Raw genomic sequence first — 6,000 nt, 5'->3', positions numbered from 1 at the left:
AATGCACTGTATACCTAGTGAAATCTCCTTAGGCTACCCAGTTCAAAAATTGATGAAGAAAATAAAATAAAACTAAATGATTGGGAGTTACTTGCCAACTTGGAAGTAGAGTTCTTTTAATTTTCTATCCTAAGTATTTAAGTTCTCTGGCATGAATTATCTGAAATCACAAACTTAACAATTACCTAACCCTAACTTTTAACTGCAAGATTATGCAATGCTTCAAACTCATTTAGATACCAGATTTTACAATGAAACATCTTTTAGACACACATTTAGCCTAGATTATCCCCAAAGAAACAATCTATAATAACCTTTAAAACAGACCAGATAAGAAAAATTCTCTCCAGGTTTTGAACTTCCATTTAATTATCAGTGGCACCTTAGATTTCCCATGAGTGGACCAGATGTTCTCACATAGGGGCAACTATAGGTGTAAAATCAAGGGTCTCAGTGTGACTGACTTTACTGCATTTAGGTGGAGTAATCCTTACAGTGCAGGGAAATTATGAGGAAATTTCCCCAAAGCGAAAATGGCCTTGGCAGCTGCTGGGAATTCCTCAGTTTCCCTTTCACTTGCAAGATTAGCTACTTTGGATAGATCCAATCCCAGGCAATCTGGCATATCTCTTAACCTTCCAGTAGCATCAGTTTTTAATCTGCCTTAGGTCTTAAAGGGGGAGGGGTGTATGTACTTTGATCAGCCCAAGTTTTTGATTCTTTTTCCTCAGTGAGTCCAAGATTTTTTTTTCATGGCAGATATCATAGCTAAGTTTACTTTACACCTGTTGGCACAATTTAGGATTTCCCTTAGAGCAAAAAAAAAATCTGAACATACAACACCTCACACTATTTCCTTTTTTGTAAACTTTATCAAACTGTAAAAAGATTTAAATTGATATTTCCCTCTGGTGGCCAGGTTTCTTGTATTTGAGGCCAGGCCAAGAAAATGAGGCGCTTGTTCTTGAGTGTCTGAGGTTCAAATTTATCCCAATAATACGCAGGCTAGTGGCGCACCTAGCGTATTGGAGAGAGAAGCTCCTGTCTGAGTGAGGAAAACAGGACTCAGGCGCCCATGCTGCGCCAGAGAAAACTGTTCTCCTTAGGGACGTCTCCCTAACCTTGAGCTTCCTAAACGGTCCAGAAAACCTATCTCTCACCTTGCTTTGCCAAGGGGTTTCTGGTCCCCTTTAGCAAAGTGCTAGGGTCTCAGTTTGCCCTGTGCCAAAGACCCTGGGAGGATTCAGACTTAAGGGCCTTACTGCTTTCCTCCCGGCCACTAAAAACCCATTGAATCGTGTGCTCTTTGTCGCCTTCGCCTTTGCTCTGTAGACTAGCAGATTACTAGAGTTGATTCTAAAAAAATGCTTCTCTTAGCAGCTTAAGGAACACAGCTCATTTTAAACATTGGGTGGTAAAACAGACTATTGAAAGTTACCTATGCACCTTAGGGAACCTGGGCAGATCTTACTAATTATCTCATGCCTTTTTCTCAGTCCTACAACCTGAATTGCTAATGTTTCTGACCTTCGAAGGAAGGGAAGCATCCAGGAGGAATGGATGCGGGGTTGGGAGTGTTGCATGGCCCATACGGAGGCAAATGTAATTGGAGCTTTCCCTCAGTGTCATTCATCTACCGATCACCCTAGATACCCCTGAGGGCTGTCGGGAGAGGGATCAAGAGAAAGGAACCTTTGGAAACGTCTGAGAGTAGCCCAGACCGGGATTCCGCAGTTGTTCCAAACTCTTTCCTCCACCTCCACGCATCCGAGGCAGATCGGGATTCGGGACACTGTGTACTCACGCCAATTGCTCTCCAGGCCCAGACAGAAAAGTTGGAAACGGCTTTGGCAGAACCCAACATGCCTGCTCTGTACCGAACAGGTGATTGAGAGCTGCTTAGGCCGAGAAACCTCTCACCTGAGTCTTGTAGAGTGGCAGCTGCACTAGTTGCGTTTAAGTAGCCGACGGGTGCCCACCTCACCCTCCAGAAAGAAAGAGAGAAAGATGCACCTCAAACAGACATGGGGTGCGTAGAGAGGCGCTTACCTCGGTGCAGAATATCTCGGTATGGGACCTCCAATATGTTACCGCTGTTGACCGGTGGCGAGTTCTTGCTCCCCATGTTGAAGAATAACACCAAAGAAGCACGCCGAGGCAAGGTCAGAGTAGAAATTAGAAATTTATTAAAGGACAGAAGAAAAGACTTCTCCCGGAGGAAGAAGGGGACCCAAAAGGTGGAATCCGTGGAAGTGCAGTTGTTTCCCCTTTTTATAGTTTTGGTGATGGAATGTAGGTTGGAAGGCCTGAGGGGTGGGACACAGGTGGGCCAAAGAAGTAGTCTGAGCAGGAAGGACTTTTGAGATGGGCTTATCACTTCTCTGGAATGGGCTATCTCCAAATCTGTTGGGGGCTGTTCATTAACACTTCTTCCAGGTGGACTTTGGCCTATGGCCTTTTCAGGACTTCATTAACATTCCATGAGTTGTCCTGTATTTTCCCTGAGTCATTCCCAGCATGGCCTCCATTTTAGATTTCACTCGGTATTAGACCCGATTTACCTAACTACACTAACTACCTAACTTTAAATCTGGCTTCAATTAGAGGATATGGAGAATTGTAAAAACAAAACAAAACAACAACAACAACAATCAAACACTTCCAGAATAGGCCAAAATCCAGAAACAGCTGAGTTGAGGCTGATTGAACTTCCTTGAGAGGGACAATTTTGTCACAACTGGAAGTGGAGAAGAGCTACACTGTAAGGGTAAAATTTCTAAGCTGATTCTAAACTGCAAAATTAAAATGTAAAAGACCTGGGCATCACAAAGTTCCTCTGCTACACCCAGAACCTGAAATTCCTGAGATAGTTAAGACAAAGCCCTACTGGTCATTTAGCCTAGGGCCCTGTGCAGTTTGTCACAGGGCCTGAACCAATCAGTTTAAATGTGTACCCCGCTTAAAAGTGACCAATCACCCCCGCCTGACCTGTTCCCGCCAATGAATGTGCTAATCATGTCTCAGATTTGTTGTTCAATTTTCCCGTGCCTCATGATGATTTGTTCTGATGTATGTAAAGCCCCCCGCCCTCCCCAAAAAGTGTACTTAAGCTCTGCTTGACCTCTGCTCTGGGCTCTGGGCCGCTCTCCCTTCCTGAGTGAGCCTTGGGCCTCAGTGCGCTGAATTAGGATCCTCTTCAATAAACTCCCTCCTGCTCATTGCATGAAGCTGGTCTCTTGTGGTCTCTTCCTCCGACGTTTCCCCGGACCCTTACAACACAATTAGGCTAATTACACAATTACACAAGAAGGCCAAAGGATAAAGTGGTAGAGATTGACACAGGAGGAGATAAAAGGAAGAGGTGAGGGCTACACAGGAGATGATATGAGCAAAACAGAAGATGCAGAGCAAAACAGAAGATGAAGATGAAAGACAGTGGAGGGCAACACAAAAGGAGATAAAGTTCACTCTATAGGACATGTGAGTATATGGCAGATGACTGCAACGGAGGCCATGAGAGAAGGCAGAGGAAGGTTTTGGAGTAGGTAGTGTAGTGGAGGAATACACAGGGGCTGTGAGAGAATAGAGTGGAGGGCTAACCAGGAAGACCTAGAGGAGGTAGACAAGGGATTCTCAGTGCCCTTGAGAAGAGGTGGTGTAGGCAGAATTACTAAGTCAAAGAGACAGTATTGGAAGAATACACAGGCGATGACAAGAGCTCCAGAGAGAGAGGGAGTAGGGGAGGGCTTTCTAGGGGCCATGAGAGGAGGTTGTGTGAATAATCAGGAAGAAGTAGAGGAGGTGGTCTAGGGCTACATGGGAAATGACAGGATTCATGAATAGCTATTCAGGAAGAAGTGAGAGCAGGTGGTAAAGTGCTTAACTGGGGCCATGAGACAAGAAAGTGTAGGGCATGCCATATATGTGAGGAGGTGGTGGTATACTCCACAATAGAGCATGAGGAGAGATGGTGGAGGTTACACTGACAGAAATGATAGGAAGAGGAAGTGGTTTAGGGAACAGATGAGAAGAAATAGTGAAGAAATAAAAGGAGAAGATGAGAGGAATTGATGGAGGTCTTCACCAGGGATGAGAGGAGTTGGTAGAGAGTTACACAGAGTGGGGAAAGAGTAAATTGTGGATGTATACATAAGAGGCAGAGAAAGGCAGTGGTGGAGGGCTACACAGTAGCCTGCAAGAGATTGTGTTTTAGGGTTACACAGGGTTATGGGTAGGAGCTGAGTAGAGATATATAAGAGATGAGAGCAGTTGGTATTGGAAGACACAGAAGTTGAAAGGTGGATGGCTACAAAGAATAGGAAGAGAACTGATGTCAGAGTGCTACTGTTGAACCTATGATGCAAAGAAAAGACAACTGATGCCAATTTTAAACCAAATTAAAGCAAGCTTATATTGTGTACACAAGACAGCTGATCAGCTACTGCCTCTCTCCTGAAAAGCAGGGCCAGAGGACAGGGCAGTTTTTATAGCACAAAAAATTACAAAGGTGGGTATCTTGGGAACTTACACCTAACAGAGTTCTGGAAAGCATAATACCAAGGCAGATAGCAGGTTAATAATCTACATAGCTTAAAATCTCAAGATAGGGAGTAATTTTAGATTCCAACATCAGAATTTATGAGGAGAAGCTGAGATTTCAGGGAAAGTTTTTATCTGGTCAGGAAGAGCTGGCCACAGGTAAGTTCAAAGCATGGGAAAAAATCCCAGGCAAGTTTTTAAAACATCAAATTATGATAAGGATAAATTAGAAATCTTAGTATTTCATATAAAACAGAAATGAACTTTTCATGAATTTGTGATGAAATGGCTCTTAATGTTAAGACAGAATTAGGCTTAACATAAATACTCAGTAAACTAAAACCTATGGCATTCTAGCTGGATATTGTGATGAGCTCAAGACTCCAAACCTGAAGCTTGCTGTCTCTTTGTTAAAAACAGACTGTGATCAATGTTCTAAGGATTAAGAAATACTGAGGAATTATCCCAGGTTAAATGAAAAATAGATGTAGTCTGATTTCTAGTTGATTGTGCATCAGAAAAATAAATAAAATTATTGAAATGACTTCATTGGGATAACCAGCAGACTTTGAATATAGATTGTATATTGGATAATGACATAGTGTCCATATTACATTTCCTGAAGTTGGTAACTATATTGTGTTATACAAAGGAATGTCCTTGTCTTGGGGAATACATGAAATAATTTGAACAAAAGATCCTAATATTGGAAACTCAAATGCTTTTTTTTAAAGTGTGTGTGTGTTATATGCATATTTGTAAACACATACCTATACACATATAATTATGCACAGAAAGAGAAGCATGTACACACAGAACTTACAAGGTTAATCAGGCAGGAATATAAGCTGCCGAATCTATTGTATAAAAGATTATTGTGTCTTTCCTATAACTCTTCTGTAGCTTTGAATATTTCCAAAATAAAAATTAAACAAGCAAACAGAAACTCTCTTGAACTTACTTCTCATGGCATGAATCTCAAAAGTTTTTTTTTAGGGAATTGTAGTTCAGTGGTAGAGCACTTGCCTAGCATGTATGGGGTAATGGGTTCAATCCTAAGCACGATGTAAAAATTAAATTTTAAAAAAAGTATTGTGTCCATTTACAACTAAAAAAAAAAACTTATTTTTTAAAGTTTTTTTAGACTCTCAGGAGGCCTTCAGTTGTTGAATAGTTTCTAATGAATTGAAAGCTTCCTGTTTTATTCCCAAAATGATTAACAAAATTAAAATGCCTACTAAATGGGAAAAAAATAGTATCTCCCCTGTCATTAACTTTATGTACTTAAGACAGCCAAGTTATCTAAGAATCCAACCAGACTTGTTCTTTGAAGGGGTGTGGGGAAGAGTGTGCTTTGATTGTGACATCACATATCTGCAGAGCCACCATTTTCACATTCATGGGAGAGTACTATTGGTTTTATCGTGAGATTGTGATGCTCCTAACAGGTGTTAACTGATA

This window comes from Ictidomys tridecemlineatus, chromosome 7 (genome assembly GCF_052094955.1).
Source record: "Ictidomys tridecemlineatus isolate mIctTri1 chromosome 7, mIctTri1.hap1, whole genome shotgun sequence".
Taxonomy (NCBI): domain Eukaryota; kingdom Metazoa; phylum Chordata; class Mammalia; order Rodentia; family Sciuridae; genus Ictidomys; species Ictidomys tridecemlineatus.
The sequence above is the reverse complement of the archived record's forward strand: the minus strand, read 5'-3'. Positions refer to the sequence as shown.